The 20,642-nt window shown below is 36.6% G+C and overlaps 1 long non-coding RNA gene across 40 annotated transcripts in view; it reads right to left on the bottom strand.

Moving 5' to 3' along the window:
* Positions 1-20,642, bottom strand: part of LOC110352930 (uncharacterized) — a 237,964-nt gene that overhangs the window by 85,098 nt on the left and 132,224 nt on the right. For 28 of the 40 annotated variants that reach the window (XR_011809464.1, XR_011809463.1, XR_011809461.1 and 25 more), the window contains 4 exons: positions 18,448-18,540; positions 9,044-9,137; positions 7,172-7,252; positions 2,772-5,556 (listed from right to left, as the gene is read on the bottom strand). This is a non-coding gene — a long non-coding RNA (uncharacterized lncRNA). The other 12 variants (XR_011809485.1, XR_011809500.1, XR_011809480.1 and 9 more) reach the window with 11 other exon arrangements.

Below are 20,642 nucleotides of genomic sequence, written 5' to 3'. Positions count from 1 at the left end.
AATTTTTATTTGCTTGAAAGAGCATGTGGTAGAAGATACAATGGCTTTGTATTTTGCCAGTGGCCGCAGACACTAAAGAAATATCAAAGTTATCAGAAGCAAAAAGGTGACAGTGAATACAGTTTGGGATTCAGTGGAAAAATAAGATGCTCAGATTGTTTTTTTTTTTACTTTTGACCTCAGTCTTGTGGCTTTCCGAGATTCAGACTGATTATTTCTGGACCACAGATGAAGCTGTCTTCCACAAATAGAGGTAGAGGTCTGGATCAGGTTAAATTGGCCATGGTATAATGAAGACGGGAAACATGATGCACTGAACATTTTCTTACCTGTATGAAGTGGTACCCCTACAGCTATACCTTTCATGGAAGAGGAAAAACAGAGTTAAGAGTCTTACTAGGTATTTTACTGGAGGTAGATTACCAAGAATAGCCAGCAGGATTTTGTTTATGATACAGATAGATATTTCTGGTGCTGATACATTGAATACTCTCCCCTTTGTCTCCAGATTAATTCTGATGAGCAATATTCTTGCAACGCAAAATTTCCAATAAATATTGAATGACTGGCCTATGTCCTGAGTATCTATGTTTGATTGCAGCCTGATATTTAGCAAATTTTTGCATTGTTCCTGAGCAATATAGTATTTTGGGCAGGTTCTCCATGCAGTTTAAATGACTAAATCTTTCCTCCTGACTTTCTGACACTAATTTAAATGCCTAAATGAAACTACTGCTTATTTCAGACAATGAGGGCATCACTCACCAGAAGTGTGAGTGATGACACTATGACCAACTCACTACCTTCAGATCAAAGCAGTAAAAGGTAACAGAGGGCAGTTTCTCAAACCAGCAGTCTGTGCTTATTAGAAGCAAGGATTGCTTGATTGGTAACATAAATTCTATGCTGCAAGACTGGTCATGATGCCTAACATATATGCTTTTAATTAACTTTATATCTCTCAGCTTTGACTTTGGAAAAGAGGACTGTTGTGCAAAAGGAAAAAAATAATTTCCAATCTGTGTCATTTGATACCTACTTTGTCTGATTATAGATACTATGGAAAGCACTCATGAACTCCACAAATGTGTGTGGAAAGGTACTCAGAATGCAGAGTACCAGAGTAATCTTAATAGAGGGGTTGTCTTCTCATTTAATCATGTAGTAAGATGATAGAGACAACAATATTGTGAAATTTCCAATGACATCTACATTTATTCAGATATGCTGAATACTTGGTCATTTTTAAATATAATATGAATTTATAAAGACCCTCCCATACTATATTTGATCAGTTCAAGTATCTAATTAGCCCAGGACCAATTTCTGGTGGTGTTCAGAAGTGGATTTCCAGGGAAGACTGTGATAACGGTGCAATATACCTCAATAATTCCACAGAAAATTTTTATAGCCTCCAGCGATTTGTGGCAGAGTAGTTTCTGAAATAGAAGGGGCATCTCTATCTTTAATAGTCCTGGATATTTCTTTCATTTCATCCAATAACTTTTTGCATCTAAGTGTTTTAATAACCACAACATCTCATGGCAGAGATCTTCACAGTTTAACAATGCAATTTGAGGCAAAAATAACTTCTTTTGCCAATTTTGAAATTGCCACTTGCTGATTTCATTTTATATACCCTAGTTCTTCCTATAATCCTTTGCAGACAGATCTTATTTTGACTATTCTGAATGACTTAATGTTGCCAGCAAAATAAGATACCTCAAGATTTTCTCCTTCTCATTTCCAGGCTGCTTATTAATGTCAAGAACAGTGCAGGCCACAGGACAAATCCCATGGATACTTCACTGGTAGCTTCCTTCCTCTGTCTGAACTGGTCATTTATTGCTGATTTCTGCTTTAGGTCTTTTAACCAGCCTTTACCTATGTGAAGTCATTTTCTTTTATCCTGAGTTCTTAGGTTTTTTAAAAAGCTTTCAGTAAATCACAAACCAAGTAGGTTATATCAACCATAATTTCCTTATCCACAAGTTTTCTGGCTTCTCTGAAGGATGATACTAGATTTGTGAGGCATGATCTCACTTTACAAATCCATGTTGATTCACTGCCGACATGCAATATTCATCCCTGTTTCCACTGATTGTTCCAAAAAGTTTCTAATGATTTTACATGAAACAGTAATTTATCTCCTTTCTCTAGAATCCTTGGGTGAACACCATATACTGCTGTTCTTTACTGTCAATTTATTCTGTAAGAGTTTCTACCAAAACTAGCTATATGGAATCTAATAGCATCCTGGAAACAACAAGCTTTGCATTCCTGAGTCCTTACACAATTACAAAGTTATGATTATAGCTGGGTAACCAATAGCTAGAGCAAAACCTAAGACAAATTAATGGGATTTGGTGAAATAGGCTTTTCTTATCCTTAATGATCACGTGGAATCCAACAAGACACAGGCTTCTTCAAGCTTTATTTTCTGCACTCAAAAGTCAATTCTAATCTAGCCTGAAATGTAATTGTAAGACTAATCCCTACAGGAAAATGTGAACTTGAAACATCAGTCACTGACATCATCCCTTGTCCTAAGCTTTCAGGTCAAGCCTTTTCCTACCTCAAACTTGAGATAAACTCCAGCCATCTTGCTACTTAATAAATGGGCAGTGAACTAATTCTTGCAGCTAAAACACATTAAAGGCACTAGTTGTATCATCACCAATAGTCTTTCTCAATCTCCGCCCCTCCCAAATCCACACAGTTTGTTTTCATAAGAAATCAGAATAATGTCCTTTACCTTTTATGACACTAACCTGTTTCCTTTCCCTGAAGCCATTCCAGATTCAGTGACAAGCTGGGCTCAGGAAGCCTTTTCTTCTTAACTCTGCTCCCGTTTTTAAGCAAAAACTGAAATGCAGCCAAGGGACTGATTCATGAAGAAAAAATGATTGAGTCATTAACAACCAACCTTATTTCTTAGCTCTGTTGGTCCTAAACAATCAAACTGTGAGTTTGACTGATACAGCCTCCCTCTTTTGGGCCATAATGCCAGCCTAAACCTAAGCCTAAAATTTATTAATTGAAAGTGACCAATCTTCATGGTAAATTTTAATATAAAGTATTTGTTCCTGATTATGCAAACTTAAATCCTATCTCTGCCAGTCTAGCAGAATGCAAGAATAAAAAGGCTTTCTACCTTCTTTTCTGAAAGCACGATTCTATCCCTAGCCCTAAAATTAACATGTACTGTAGACAGAGGATGAAACTGTACTGGAATACCTAATATGAAGCATATGCTCCTGCCTACACCATAATACTTCTACCTCTGAAGACCCCACAAAAAGCTATTATAGACATGTTTTTTTCCAGTTCCCTAGCCTTATCCCAAACCTTCCTTAAATGGAAAATTTGTCCAGGAATACTGAAAATAAAATATTTGCTTATGAGTTTGCCAGCCTTCTCCCAAACCCTTACAAATCCAGCAGTAAATCAGACTTGATACAGCCCTCCTTTCCAAAAGCCTAACCCTATCTTCTACCAATTCCTACAGGAAAATAAAAGATATTAATCCCCAATTATATCAGCATTCTTATTCTTGCCAGTTATGTGGATCTGAGGTTCTAACAGAAGAGGTTCTCAAGGCTTTTTTTTTTTTTTTTTTAAATCCAGATCTAACCATAAGGTTACCTATACCCAAAAGCTCTACCAGAAAGCAAAATATGCATTCCATCTTCTGTTCCCAATGTCTGGGCAAGAATCTCAATTTTAGATGAGCTTTTCAAACCTTGTTTGCAAATTCTAATCTGAATCCACTATTTGGAAATCAGTACTCCAGAATAAAGTTCAAGAACTGGTGAATTACACTGCAGTGGCTATTAAAATGTTTCTTCCGAAAGATTAAAGGGAAGTTAAAGAACATTATTAAGGCACTGGGTCAGGCAAAGCTGTTTTTATAAGTACATTGGACTATGTTTATGATGAATCTTTTAAACACCAAAATAGCATTTAGCACTAAACAAGCCATAAATAAGGTTTGCCCTATGAAACTCACTGTCTAAAAGATAGCCTTGGAGGAAACAAGATGCTGTAGAAAGCTTAAAAGAGGACACTGGCAATGTGATTTCATTGCAGGTCTGTCTGACCTACTTGGTTAACTACATGTTGGGAGTAAAGATGATTTTTTAATGATATTGCTAAGTATTAATGTGCCTTACAAAGACATGAATGAGATAGCAGGATCCTGTATATCAAATTCAGAGGCTAGTTTGAACTTGGAGCACTTAGCAGGCAATCCAAAGATGGGAATGAGAGATAGAAGAGATGTGAGAACCTCCATCTATTGTTTCTGCCTTCACTTATTAAATAGAAAAAAGGTACATTCCATACAGCAACAGATTTGTGGTTCTGGCAGACATACAATCAAAGTCAGCTATGTTGCCACATCATTCAGCCTTACACATCCCAAAGTGATGACAGAAACAACCACCAATGTGGCTGTAAAATACTGGTCAGTCTTTTACTTTGTCTGTATATCCACTGCTAACATTTGGCAACCCAGAAAGACCTGTTTTAAAGGGGGTTTTAAACAGCACTAAAAACTGCACTACCCATTATGTGCATGCAAAACTGAAAGGAGAATTTTGGAAACATCTAGTTGTATCTCTACCAAGTTGCCATCTAACAATTACTCCGACCTACGTCAGATGACAATTTAACTTTAAAATACAAATGAATTACCAAAAAAAAAAAAAAATGTATTACACTACTCTTATCTTTGCAAAAGAATCTTTCTCTGTAGAAATAACATTTTTCACCAACTGTGTGTGCACTGTTCCACATACACAATGACATAACACTACAATAAAGTAAAGCCAGATTCCACTGGAAAGACAAAAATTCATTCAAACCACCTGCGCTGAAACACTGAGTGTACCCTGCAAGAATAGCTTCCATGACCTTGTAAGAAGGGGAAGCAATTTATCATTATCAACCCCGTGATATCTGAACATAACTTTGCAATTCAGAAATGTGCTCTGTGACTTTCACAGGTTAAAATACTTGTTAAAGACATGTGTACCGTTGCTAAGAGAAATGACATGTTTGGCAAGGATATGTGAGTGATAACTGGAGATTCTTGAAAATAAATTAGATTTGGCTTACAGGTTGTTGTTGTTTTGATGTTTGTTTTATCTTTTTTAAAAATTTTCTTCTGAATCTTTAGTAATAGTTACCAATAAAATGCAAAGAATTAAGTAGCACAAACTCATTATATACACACCCAAAGGTGAATTTCCTATGAAGTGCCATCACCTGAGATAGAAATATGCAATTTAGATAAACCAACTTAGAACCTTTACATAAATGTAAATTAAATATCTTCCATTTCATACATGAATTTAAATACAGCTTTTCTTCTGCAGTAGGTAACATTGGTTTAGATTCTCAGCTCTTGACAGATCATTGTGCCAGCATGCCTTGTCTGTTCATAATTCCGATTGCTCTGGAATAAGTGAGCTGGGATTTAGGTCTTATCAGGCTCAGCTGGTAGAAGAACATGACTGGAAATCAATTCCACAGGTTATAGACTTCTGTGAAATCCTAAAATAAATAAATAAATAAATAAATAAATAAATAAATAAATAAAAAGTGCTTGGAAGAGAAATATGATGTTACTGAACTATTTTGCGTGTAGTTAAATGGTACTATAGAAATATGCAGACAATGACTTAATAGAAATGAAGTTGTTACTTCAAAACTCTAAGCTCTGCAAACAGTACAGTTCTAAACCATTCCTTAACTAGAAGCACATGATTCAGCTTCCATCAGCTTCCTTTGGTTTCCTACATGGTTTATAAGCTAACTGTTAGACTAGATCAGTTATGTACCATACTCTGAAGATCAAGGGCAGTCCTTTAGGTTCTTAGTACTAACATCTTGGACAGTGCTTTGCTTCTTTAAGCATTATATGTGTCTTTAAGTAAAAACAAAACAAAACAAATACATAAAAAAAATAAAGCCTCATTGTTGTTCTGCAGACATTGCTTTCAGAGAAAAACAGCTACCAAACTTTTGATAGAAAGAGTCAAGTATTACTTGGGATTTTCATGCATTCAGATGCCAAAATTCTTTAAGAACCTGTGCATTAGTTGTAGACTTGACCTTAGCTAACCCTAAGAAAGCCACAGGCACGTCTCCTTTTCCTACTGGCAGCTCCTTTAATTGGCAGGTTCACAATGAACACTTTTGTTTGCATCCTAAACATGCAGAACACAATTAAAATGTTTGATACTTTCATCCTGAAAGAGAAGCAATGAATACATTTGTTTTTTGTTTTTTTTTGTAGCCCAAGTCATTACACATTTAAATAGCATCAGTCAAACACTTAAGGAACTTGTTTTACAAGGACTCAAAAGATTCCCCACTTAAAATTATATGGATTTAGCTTGGTTTAAAAATAGACATTTTTGTTTATTTTCCACTCAATTGCTCTACTGTTTGGTTCTCTTTCCTTGCAAACAGTCTCTGAGTATTTTACTACCCTCTACTGTATGGAAAGAAAAATGTGCAATACTTTGTAGTGGACTATATGCTACTAGCACCCCTTAAGAGCTCCCTATCAGTTGGGACATTGAGTGGGTGGATTCAGAGTCATTGGAGCTATGGGATCCAGTTTGATTCGTCACATGAGGTTCCTAGTGTCTATGGTGCAGATAGCAGAGAGCCAAGCTTTCTTGACAACTCTGAGGTAGTAGACTGTTACTGGAGTAGCATAGTTACTGGGTTTGTATAGTGCATATCAACATGTTTCCAAAGCAACTAAAAGTGCTTTGTGAAGCAATGAGTCAGATCCTGGTTGTGCAGTAACCACACACAGGAATTTATGTTTTCAAGACCTATCTGTCCAAGAGAAGCATACTGCTATATAGGTCTTTGGCACTAAATGTATTGGGAAGCCACTGAATCAGACTGAACACCTCTAAAGCCATGTAAGCAACACTTGGTGTACTACTGTGTACCAGCACAACCCACATAATATTTACTCACTTGGGCTGCTATGTAATGTGATGAAACTCTCCACTCTCTGCTGAGCCTCATGGCCTCTCCTGGTAAAGCGCATAACTTCAAATTGCCCACACACTTGCACAAGATTATGCACATTCCACATGCGGGTTGTAGGTCAGAAAAAGTGCACAATGAAGTCTTGCTCACCCACCATCAGAAGCCAGAGCTGATCATTTCTCTCCTAGCTTCTTCACAAGATGATTTGCCAGCAAATCTCCTTGTTTTTTCCATGCTGGAAGAAAAGTGAGTTAAGTTTGCACCCAGTGCATTTCCTCTCCTACTGCAGTTCACACTGCGTTAGTTAACTTGAACTAGTTCAAACGAGTTCAAAACATCAGCTTTCCCTGATGTCACCAGCTTGGTGGCTGGTTCGCCACAGTCCAGCCCCACCTGCCTTGTTGTGTAGCAAGGTGGTCTTCTCCCTGCACTCCCCAGCTATTTGTCCTAGCCATGATGCCTGGGAGGTAAACCTAGCTTCTTGAGTGTTTCCAAATTCACTGAGTCTATCCCAAAATGTTTTTTGTTTTGTTTCACTTTTGTTTTTTAATTCATGTCTTGTTTAAAATATCACACACCTGTCTTTTCTGATTTCAAATGCAAAATTTAATAATTAGAAATTTCAAGATCTTCTTTGAAAGAAGTACATTTCCCAAATAGCTATTTCCCAACGAATGCAAGGGTAGTTTGTACAGCTTGGTCAGTAGGCTTGACAATAATATTTTAGTTATATTTTTCCCACATTGAACTGCAACACCCTTGTCAAACTCTTTTTTGTTGTTGTTGTTTTGTTTTGTTTTATTTTAATCTGTACAGGTTGGACTGTGACCTACCGTCCAGTTGTAATAATGGTAATGTTATGTGTATTGCCCAGCAGCAGAACATGTCCTAAATGGGAACTCCTGAAGTCTAAATCCAATCCCTTGGTCCACTGGGGAAATGACCTGCTCCAATGCTTTTGCTGGCACCAGTCATTTCCTGCTCAGTGCCAATGATGATGTATGGGCCAACGTTTTGGAGAGATGGATAAAAAGTCTGCCAGATCCTCAGCCCTGTTTACAGTCTAACACTTGTCTACGCACAAGGGAGCCAGCAGTTTGGCATTGCCTGTTCTTCCCCTCCAACTTTGACAATAAGCTTCAGCAAAAACAGAAAGGAGCCCCTTACAATCACTTGTTCCTTCTGGGTGAGCATAGATCTCATTCCATGAATCATTTCTAATGCTTTGGCACAGTGCTCCTGTCTCTGAACAAGCCACCACTCTACCACCCTCTATTCAGAAGGAGCCATTTGTAAAGGGTACACAACAGCTCTAGCATGTGATTTCTACCACTGCAGAAAAATGAACTCAGCAGGTAAAGACAGACATCAGTTCACATTCTGATTTGGTACCTAAAACAGAACTGATAACCCCCTGATCTTAGCTCTTCTGATGATATTCAGCACTCATTGATACCAGTAGATGATAAAGGTGCAACAGTTAGAGACCTTATACACTATGAAAGAGATAGATTAGCCAGACTGTTTTTTACAGCCAGCTCTTTGTAAATCTAGTCATATCCACCACAGTCTATTTCTCTACATTTTTATTTATTAGTTCTTACAAAAATTAATGCATTTGCCCATATTTTGCCATGATGTCAAATAAATTATTTGACAAATTCTTTTTTAATTTTATTTTAATTTTTTTCAGACTGTTCAGTTAGCTTTAATAATAAAACTGCCTTATTCTGTCTTCACTTCATTTAATTCACTTCCCATTTCAGGAAAAAAAAAAAAAAAGTCAAGACTAAACATCTACCAAATGTTACTCCTCTCCAACTGAATGTGACGGATGGTCTGAGGAGCACATAAAAATTAAACAAAAAGTGCATTGTTCCCTTCCAGATTTTTCAGCTGGTGTAAATCAGCATAGCTTCACTGATGCCAAGTTACAGAGATGTACATCAATTGAGAATCTAGCCCTTCATCTTTAGGAGAGAGATATTTTCCCCACAGTTTAGGTTCTCTGCTTTTTCAGACTCACAAAAACTCCAGCCCACTTTCCATGCTCCACGTATCACCATAAATTATCTTCACTTTCGTTAATTTCATTACTGCTCCTAACCTGTGAAGAGACCCTGTAAAGAGAGCACAGGACAGATGTGACTGGACAATCATTCTGTCTCAGACTGGCTGAGATCCAGACATCTTAATTACACAGCATTTCTATTTCTGATTGATGAAATATGTCCTTAGCAAAGAGACACATGTATAGACTTTGTTCACCCCTGCTTCTCAGTTGACCAGATCTCACAATGCTGAATTCCATACAACTTATAAAAACCCTACATCAGAACTAATGAACTTTAATTTAATTTAAAACACAGTCTTGAGGGGACCACTATTTTCCACTGAGCTTGATCCTTCTGGTGCCCATTTATTTATCTCCCCAAAATCCAGAGGAGCCCACCTATGGAAGGCACCTGGTACCCTCTTTCTACCACCTGGGAAACAGCAAGCATGAGAGGCAAGGAACTTTTACAGTGGTAAACCCCAGAACTCCCAGGCTCCTAGAGCCCCTTGCTCACACTAACTAGCCTCACACAAAAGGCAGAAAGGTACCTGCAGCTCATAATCAGGAACACATCAGGATCACTAGTCCACTTCTTGACTTCTCCAAAGGAGCTGGGAGAGAGCCAGCTCTTAACCACTCATCTCTCAAATGCTCTCTTCAGAAGTTTTCCCCTCAGTTGCTGTAGCACCATTGGTTGTTTGTCTTCCTTCATTCTACCCTGCCTCCCTCCCCATGATCCTTCTCTGTCATTCCTCTCCCCCCGGCTTCAACCACAGCCCTTCCCAAACCAGACTAATGAAAGCTTTGTTTTCATTATATAAGCCCAGTGTATAATCAAATACATTTAAAAAATAACAAAACCATGGAACTGACAAGACATGTGTCTACCATCACCCCATATCCAAACACTGAGGTTTGAGCTTGGCTCAGGCATCCCTGAAAATGCCAAATGTGGATTTCCACAAACACAGAGAAATAGATCCATAGCTGCCGTAAACAGAATAAAGGTGCATTGTTTAAAGTTGCCTAGCAAATGCACACAGTAAATCGTAGATGCCTTGAGAAGAAAGTTGTAGACTTAGTCTGACAAACACTTATGCACATGTTTAACATTAAGCAATTGAGAGTCCCACCTTCAAGCAGGACATTCACAAGCTTAAAGTATCAGCCCAAGTATTTGAAGGACAGAAGTCTGTCTTGCAGACAATTTCTGTTCTGAAAAGTGGTCCACATTTAGACCATAGATAGCTATGTAGTAATTCAAATTGGGCACTTTCTTCCTTTTTTCTGTTTTTTGTTTGTTTGTTTTGTTTTGTTTTGTGTGTTTTTGTTTTAAAATTGTTTGTAAGTGTAACATTAAAAACAAATTACATTCTTCTACAACTGAAATCAACTAAATTGCTGAGGTCTAACACTGCAAGTGAAAACAGAATAGATCCTAAGGAATCATCCAGGCTAGGTTACAAGAGAAAAACTTATATAACATTCATGATTTCTCAGTTTCAAAATGGAGGGTCAGCATTATACAGTAAGCAATGAGCCCTGCTCCAGGTTGCTTTATCACACACAAAATAAATGCAATGTCACCTCCGGTCCTGAGAACCTGACAGAGCTGGACAGCAAAACACACTGGCAGACCACGAGGAAGCCTCTTTCTCAGATGTTCTCACACCACAGAGATGTTGCATTTAGCATATACATCCACATGGATGTCATATTCCCACATCCAGAGGTGTCCGGCATATGCTGAGCTCTGATTTGGCACAGCTGCATTGCTCATGGCAAGTGAGTTGTCTAGCTGCAACAGCAAGTTTTTGTTAGAGCAAAGGACTGAACTGCAGACATGTCAGGAGGAGAAAAAGCAAAACAAAAACTAAATAGATAAATGAATGGTGGTGGTGGGAAAGTTAATAGAAAAATAAGGAAGCAAATGAATGGAGAATAGGAGAAGTTCAAAACATCAGCTTTCTCCATCTTCCTAATTAGCTCAATTCTCTTTGCTTTTAGGGTCTCATTGTTGGTTTTGTTTGTTTTTGTGTGTATATTTTTGTTGTTGTGTTTTTGTGTGTTTTTTTTTTTAAAGTTGTTCTTGCATCTAACTTTATTTCCAGAACAATTTTCTATATAGGAATAAAATACTTCTGAATTGTTCTTTCCTCAAAACTTTAACTTGATTTCTATGCAAGGAAGGAGACTGCAAGAAGCATAACTCTTATTTCACAATAAGTAAAACTCTCCTGCTGTGTCTTTGTTCATGATAATATATTATGGGGAAAAAAAGAAAAAAAAGAAAAAAGGAAAAAAAAAAAAAGAACTACAAACATATTACTAGCAGTATAATAAATAGCATGTGCAAAATGTACAGTATAATAAATACACTACAGGGACTACTTACTGAGTCTCTTCCACTCCATAACCATCATCAACCGTCTTCTGTGGTTTGGCACATCAAATATTTGCTATGTACTTTACCATTTTAACAGCACTGCAAATCCTTGGGTGGACACCAAACAAATGCTGTACGTTATTTTGTCAATTGTTGCCTTGTATATTCAACATCTGACCTTACCTCCCCCTACAGTTCAATGTGTAGAAATGCCAATAAAATAGATTATGTTTATTTCCAGTGGCTTTTATTATTTAATAGATCTGTCTCACTGACAAACCAAATGATTTCTCTTTTAGGGGTGGTCTCTGAGGAAATCTACACCATTAGGAGACAAGGACTTTGGACATACTTTTGAGAATCATTTCTGTTAAAGAACTGTTTTGCAAGTTGCGTTAGCAAATACAGCTTCATTATCTTGAGAATAACATAGTACTTTTTGTATTACTGTGGAAGATGATCCCCATGCACTCCTTAAATATATCACTAAGGAAAAGCACACCACCTGCTAATCAGTGAATGTGACACTAACACACATACACACCCCAGATAGAGCCATCTACACAGGTAAGGGAGTAGAGAGGAGAAGGTGCAGGGAGGCAAGATGGGGTAATTTATCCTTGCCATGTACATGGCTGGACTACAAAGTCTCAGTAGCTGAATTCCAGAGCAATTTTCAATACTGAAGGTGGATCAGTCCATCTCCTAGTAGGCTGGTCACCCTGTAACAGCTTTTCCATTCAGGTCTGCCTCAAACCTGTCAAAGGAATCAGCCCCATTACAAATTACAGGATACTATGTCTTATCCAAGAATGAGTAGAGAAATAATGAAACAAATGAAATGAGTCCAAGTGAATGGAAATACAGAAGAAAGTGAATGAGGTCCCTCTTGTAAAGGGACTATAAGAAGTGAAACTGCTAAGAAGGCTTCAGATTGTGATATCATGCAGATGCTGGCAGAAGGGAATGTGATTGCCAGCTTATTGAGTATAACATAGTCAGGAGCAATTCATTATGAGTAGGAACTAGATCGTGAGATGATGTCATGTGGCCCTGGCTCTGATCAGTAACGGGTGATTAGAAAATGTACTAGAGGGATAATAGAGTTCCATCCAATTTCTTATCAGCAGATATGACATTTTCTCACCAGCTCTAAGGAGCTTCCTCTACTTGCCTGGCATGGGTTCAGGCTGGAATCCACAAGAATACTTGGTGGTGGTACAAGCAAAGCACAAACTTTTCAGTCCATAGTTGTTTTTAAGTAAATTTCCTGCAGTAAATAATATGAATGAATTCACAGAAACTTAAGGGGTAGTTAAAAAGAAGCACGTTTGAAAAAAAAAAAAATACAGTCAATGTTTTATTCTGAAAAATAAAATCAGGAAATCAAAACACACATAACATGTATAAGCTATGTATGTAATACAAGAACTATTATTATTGTTATTATATGCCAGTCACAATGTCCCTAAAAAACCTTGTCAGTTCTCATGGATCTGAGTTCCTATGGAAACAGCTTTTATTAAGTACTGGTTTTAAAACTGTTGTTTAGCATATTCCAGTTCCTTCTAGGTCACTGTTTTTTTCTGAGATACATTAACATCTAGTAATAACAGCTGCCATAGTTCAGCACAAACATTTAGGGCTTTGCTTTCTCTCATGAAAGAGAGCACTTCTAAGCATTACATCAGCAAAGCTTTTACCTCACCATTCTGAAATTATGTTGGTGAAAATACATACTCTGTGGCATCTAGCTGTCTCTATTTGTACTCAATTTCAATCTTTCAACAGAAAGCACATTCATAGCTAGTGCATTTCTGGAGCATTTAAATTATCACTATTCAATGTGATATAACCTCTTTCCGAAAGGTCAGCTGAAATTTAAAGTCCCTCCTTTCCTTTCCTTCCCTTCCCTTCAGACTGTATTTAGATCTGCACAGCTAACCATATATTATTGAAAATCTCCTTGTAGAAATTTGGTCAATTCTATTTACAGATGTGATAACCATGCACCAAAGAGTGACCTCAAGGCTTGCTTTCAGTTATTTAACTCAAGGAAAGTAGCCTCTCTATCACTCTTCTGTTAGCAGATTGATTGCAAATGGGCTTTTGCCAACGCTAAACTGATCCGGTTTAAGGATGGATATTAAGTCCAGACATTTCTTTGAAGAGACTGTTTTCTTCTGTGCCAGCAGCTAGGCTTTCATCTCAAAAAAAATATGTGAATGTCCAGAGTTTAGTGTTGCGAAGATAAGTTCTAAATACAGAAGCAAATATTATCTGATACTGAAATGTGTGACTCAAACTGGAAAAAAAAAAAAAAAAAAAAAAAAAAAAAGAAAAAAAAAGTTAAAATAATACCTTTTAAGAAGTAGAACTTGAAAGTCACCTCGAAGTCACCTCAAGCTATGTCAGCACCAAACCCAAATGATGGTCCATGACTTACGACTTAAGACAAGACAAGTAAATATGTCTTAAGCATATTACAAAGTTTTCAACATTCTTTCGAGAATGATTTTCTGATTTTAGTGCCTTAATATGTCAACAACTATTCAGCATTACTGTCAACAGGAAGGTACCCCTCAACCACTTACTAGATTCTCTACAGTCCTTTTGCAGGCAAATTTACAGAAAGGTTTTGGCTCCCCAAAAGTTTACAGGCTTAGTTAAGAAGCAATGAATATAACCAACAGGAAACTGCATTAAAGAAGGCAGAAAACATCGAAGACCCCTAGATTTTGAAGTCCAAAAAGACATCTGACTGTATAATACTGCCAGAGTTTCATCCAGGTAGTTTTGCACTGAGCCATATCATTTCTGTTTGAATAAAATATGTCTACCATAAAGGCATTTAGTCTTATTTAGAAATGTCAAGAGAGAGAGAATTCACTTCTCTCCCGGGTAGTTTGTTCCAGTGGTTTAAGCCAACAACATTTCCAAAGCCTACAGAATGAAGAGATGCTTTTTGCACTTATATAATTCAAACCCTCATCTATGCAGACATAATTTCATTAAAGTCAACAGACCTAAGTCATCACTGAATTAAGCTAAACATTTTAAGTTCCATTGACTGACATTACAGAACATTTTTTTCAAGCCAAGAACCCACCCCCCAAGATATTTACTTGTTTGACAGGGAAGAGGAAGATGTGTACCAATTTCTCACAGAGCACTGGCTTCAGTAGATAAGAACTAAAAAGATTTGGGTTTTCAATCAGCATAGTAAGTGCGGCTCTTCAAAAAATGACCCAAAAAGACACGACGATACTTCATTGGCAAGAAAACGCATGATGGGTCTGGTACAGCTTGGAAAGAAAGTCAAACATTTGTTAAAGAATTAGATGATCTAGCTGTGGAGGTTAGCATGGAACAGAGAACACAGTGGATGCTTGTTCTCAGTGCAAAATCATCCTTTCTCCCTGCTTTGCAAATCTCTTAATATCTACTCACTTTTTGAGTGATTTTGCATTGTCTTTCTTCAATATTTTCCTATTACCACTGTCTTCATTCATTATATTGTAAATATGGGTGTCAGAGTTTCTTCAGATGTTTCCAATAAACATCTGTGTAAGTGCAAGGATGTATGGGGTGGGTTCCTCATAATCACAATCATCAGTAAGAATTTAGCAAAAAGTCAGAGCTAGACTACTGCAAACACCTCCTGCCACAAGAAGTGTTACAGTTGCATTCAACTCCTGTTTGTCTTAAGACAGCTGGCCTTCAGAAGGCAAGTGGAAATTACGACACTTTCTTGCAAAGAAGCCCAGAGTAACAGCCTCTTCCATCAGCCAAAGGTTATAGTTCAGCTGAGAAGAGCACGAGTTAAAGATTGTTTCGTACTTTCTAGATATAAAAACAGGAGCACAGGAAAGCAAAGGCTCATGAGCAAAAACAGGTAGAATGAAGAAAAGCACAATGAGGGAAATTAATCTAAAAATTCATGTAATAGATTATGTCATCTCTGTCTCAGTTAGACCACCCTGTAAAGTGCAGGCTACATCTTTTTTCCTATTAAGTTCTATACAATGGGGGCAACAGTCCTTTTCAGTCTTTCTAGAGCATGGTACAACACTGCTAGAACGTGTACAATGGCTGAGTTCATGGAGAAAATTAATAGGGTGACAAATATTGCAAATCCAGGCTCTTCCCTGTCTACCATGGAAGTAAGGATTATTAAGCATTTCTTCTCGTACCTCATTAAATGATTCTGCTGGGAATAGGGGATTCTGCATGGGGAAATTCACAAAATTCTCTTGCACAAGCTTAATTACACTTCCCCATGCTTCTTAAGGGTAAACCTTAAAAACTTTTCTATTAGGACTGGTCTTTGTCTACACTTGAGACATTAAGAGGAATATGAGGAATATCCTGATGTTGAATGTAAAATCAGTACTTGGAACTCTAGAAAATTCCTTGTCATTTTGCCTTTAGACACTAGATGGCAGCAAGAAATTCATTTCAAGCATATGCTTCCTTTAACTCAAGTGTTACCTGGCAGTTAATGTTAAGAATGTGGGTTTGGTTATTATGACTATTTGATGGAAGTCTCCACAAACATTTACACCCTCACACTGTTCTTGATTCACCTGTGACCCTGAATTCTGCTGCTAATTCTGGTCATAATGACCAAGTACCTATTGCATGGGGTGTGCAGCCACACACAATATACCTAAGGAAAATGCAGATGTTTAAGGAGTGCCAAGCATAGTCCCTGTCCTAGTGGCCATAAAACAGGACAGAAATCATTCATCAAGTCTTACTTAATGTAGCAGCCCTGGAGAACTTATTTCTAATCTTCATTTCCCCAACCTACAATATTCTAGTATTTGTCTGATCCAAAGTACCAAGCTTAGAGTTATTCAAGAAAGGAAGACTTTTCAATTTCCGGAGTTTCTTTGTCAGAAGGAGTTTCTTTCCTTTAAGTCAAAAGTGTTTTTCACAATTACAGAGAAACATTATCTAATTTTATTCTACTGTTAAGTGAACACATGAAAAAATAAGATCTTTAGCCTACTTCTCCACAGTTCATCTGTATTTGTGGGATATTCACAATTTTTGCTGATAAGAGAAACTGCTCCAAGGTCCCATAAGACATTGCTCTGTAACTAAAGAATCAAGCTTACCACCTACAACCTATGACAGAAACACATACTCTATGGATCAAAAGAGAGCACATATAATACATAGACCACATTTGAATTTAAAGGATAAAGCAAGCTAAAGTTTTGAAGACTATCTCAAAATTATTGTGCAGACAAGCTCTCACAAGCAAGCTTGTGCTATACATGGAAGTCATGAAACAAAGTGAGGAACAGAAAAGACGTTTCCTTAGTCCCTTGGACAGAATCACCCACATCTTAGCCTCTGAGCAGAGGCATGACAAACCAGCCTGGGGCTGCTTGGCTACAGAAGTGATGTGTGGCTACAGGCAGTGGCAAGAGTTGACTCTGCCCAAGAAGGAGACCATGTCAAATAGATGACACAGAGTATACCATCCAAGCTGGTAAGCTGGAGCAGCACACCTTGTGCTCCAAGTAAGCCAGTGCTGCAATCATTCCCATCACACCTAATGCTGAAGTAACACAATTAAATTACACTGAGTACAAAATCTAAGAAATTGTAATAAAGGTACCCGTATACACATCTATTTTTGCCCATCTGCCTCCTATATGGATTAAACTTCCTGATAAAGAACGTATATTTTAATTATACAACCTTAAAGTGATGCATGTCTGTCTACTTTATTGCATATTTCCATTGTCTTTCTTTAAATCATTTTCTTCAAACTGCTAGTATCTGATTTTAAGTGTCTTGTTAAAACAAAGCTGTTTGGGTCAGTCCAAAAATACTTATTTAGTGCTTTAACTTCTCCAAGCAAATATTCTGTCTTCATTGTAGCCAAAGATCTCACTCGACATTACAAGGACACACAGCTATTATAACATCTTGTTTGGGACACATGTGATATACAAGTATACAGAAAATTTGGCCTTATATCTAAAGCTTGTTAGTGCTTTTCCCCTCAGAAGTCTTCCAAAAAAAACATCTCACAAGATTAATGAATATTCTCTTTGTTAAAAACTTTCATTTTCTCTGTTCAAGAGGAACAATTTCCAGCTAGTAATTAATCTGCACTATGGTTCAAGGACAGAATTATTTACTTTCAGTCTTGGAATGCCAGAGATTGAAAACACATTTTCATCAGACACTAACAATACTGAGAGGGGCAGTGAGGTCTGAAGACCTCAGGTGAAATTCTTAAAATAGTCACCAAAAACTGAGTTTGACTTTCTTCCCTTATTAATGTTAAAATTTTCACTGGGCTTTAGTATGTCTGTCTCACCCTAAATAAACTTTCAACGACCCCAAAGTTTACCTTTTTCTTGGAAGCAGTCCTAATGTTCCCATTAATACTAAGAGAAGGTGAAGTATGAAATTATGTGGTTGGATAGAAATCTATTCTTTTTTCCTCATGAATATGATTTCCAGCATAATGTTTTAGCAATCTTGCACTTACTCTTTTCTATTCACTAAGTTCTGAAGAGCTTCTTATTTGACCTATGTCTGAAAAGCTAAAGACTGTATTGCACTTATAACTTTTCCAGATAGCAGTTCCTACTTTTAGAAATTTTGTTTTTATCTGCTATATATAGTGTTCACTTAGGAAAGCTAACACCAGTGGAGTAAAAATCCCTCTCAGCAATCTAATTACTGCAAACAAATTCCTGGGGCTTGGAATTCACCCCCCCCTTTTTTCTTCCTTGAAGGTCATGCAAATGTTGTCATGACCTGAAACCTTCACGCCTTCTTCTCGTACAGGCAAAAGAAAGAACCACAGGTGTCATTCCTATCTATAATCATGGGAGAAAATTCCTAGCAGTCACAATAAATTGCTGCTCATTTCTGAGGACAGCAAGATTTTTGATTTACCATCTTAAACTACATACCACGGAAGGAAAAGCATGAACATGCTACAGAGATACCTCACCTGGGATAACTCTCAGACAGCCAGTTTTCTACTGATGCAACTCAAAGGTGCAGGAGGAGAAGAGCCAAGGCCAAGGTTCAACCAGTATTGCATCTGCTTGGAGAACAGAAAGCTGTGTCAGAATCTTCCATATGCCCAAACAGCTCTGTACATGGTACAAAGCCTTCATCCACTGAGGTGAGTAAACATGAATCAGAATAGGATTAAGCCATAAATCACACAATTTATAAGCTCAGTCAAATAATGTAAACTTGATTTTCTCTTCACAGGTACTTTTAAACAAATTTACTTTGACTGGTCAGATATTATTTATACGTGCTTTCCATGAATGCTCAACCAATCATATGGTACAAATAAGTGAGCTTTTGAATCAATGCACAAATATTCATAGGAACCATATTTTAAAACTACATGATGAACAACAGTACCAGGTGCTCAAAAATTTATCCAATTTGGTAGCAGAAACTGTTTACTGTCTACCAGAAATTTTCTAATTAGTTAAACATCACCACTTCATTTTCAGATCTTACTGAGTCAGTGTTCCCAGGGAAATTATCGTTATCAATCAAATTTAGAGTAATTTTCTGATTACAAAAATTGGTTAAATCAGAATAATGAATAATTCAAACTGCTTTGTTTATATAATATATTGAAGTGAGAATCTACATTTATCAGATAAATTATTCATTTCAAAATTACTCATTCTGTTCTGCCAATACATATTACATACACAGACTCAATTACTAGAATTATGGCTTAGGAAGCCTCTTCTGATCTTAGCCTCCAGTTTCAGCACAATCACTTAGTCAAACACAGGACCTTGAGGCTATCATTAGGATAATGTCAGATATCAAAGAAAATAAATGTATTCTGAAAACAAACAAACAAACAAACAAACAAAACACTTTACCTAACAATACAATTTAAATTAAAAACAATTAGGGCATCATAAAAAAACAAGTGATATACAATTATTGAAATAATAGCCTGTTCTGGACAGAAAAGGGTATTATAAATTATTGAAGAAGGAGATATTTATTGCAGAGTATAAATACTGTAGGCACAACATTTTTGAAAACTGATATGAGATGTTGCAAGAATGTAGGAATCTCTAATTTTGATTACACTCTGAGACTGATGTACTTTAAAAACTAGGACAAAAAGAATCTTGGAATACTGGCTTTTTCAACTCCTTTGTCTTATTCAGGTATATCTAGTGAATCTGATTCATTACCTGTAACAGAGCTGATATAACACTGTTTTGTTGGAAAACAGCTCAATTCAATAAATATTGAATATGGAAAAAAATAATAATTTTTAAACCATAAGACATCATTAAAATGATATTTTAAACAGGAGAGGGCTCTTATTTAGTGCCTGACAACTCACAACTGTGGTTCATATTCTTTTGCATAGATTTTTAAATTCAGGGAATACAAAAACTATTCAAAATCAAATGAAGACTGATTTGCAAGCACAAAAGTAAAGCACAAAGACAAAACATGTATTAATTTCAGAAAATGTAAAAATTCCCTATAAGGATACTTGACAATAAGATAATAATTAAAGAAACTGTTATGGCTATGGAATGATTCACAAAACAAATCATGTTTTCCTTCAACCTCTATCTCTTAGAGTCCTGTTGATTATTAAAGTACATAAAATTCATTTCAAATAAAATAATAATTAAATATCTAGTAGTTGCAGCTGTGAAACAGTCTTAGTAATACGAAGAAAATGTTTTAAAAAATTAAAAATTAGAATGCAAGAAAAATGAAACAATAATATATTATTAAGAGAAACGCTCTCATATTTGTATTAAGACTAATTTGATTCATGATTTTTAATGTCTGTTAAGCAGGTAGATTTCAATTGATCAGACAACTCACATATTATATCATAAATACATTTCTTGAAAGCCATAGTTTAACTAAAAGTAGAAAACATTAGTCAGTGGTATTGGTTTCACTACAGTATGAAGGTTTTTCTGATTATATCTTCTTACTTGAGAAAGACATGATATAGGACAAAAATACCCAGTAGACAGTACTCTCTCTTGTCCAAGTGTATTTGCAGTGAGTTATTAATGCAGCCACCGTAGAAGTATTTTTCTATATATCAGATAACCTTCATTAAAATTAGGAGCTGAAAAAAATACTCTGTATTAGACCATCTGTGCATGATTTTATTTATAT

Source organism: Anas platyrhynchos, chromosome 5, assembly GCF_047663525.1.
Source record: "Anas platyrhynchos isolate ZD024472 breed Pekin duck chromosome 5, IASCAAS_PekinDuck_T2T, whole genome shotgun sequence".
NCBI lineage: Eukaryota > Metazoa > Chordata > Aves > Anseriformes > Anatidae > Anas > Anas platyrhynchos.
Note: the sequence above shows the minus strand (reverse complement) of the source record. Positions and strands in the feature narration are given on the sequence as shown.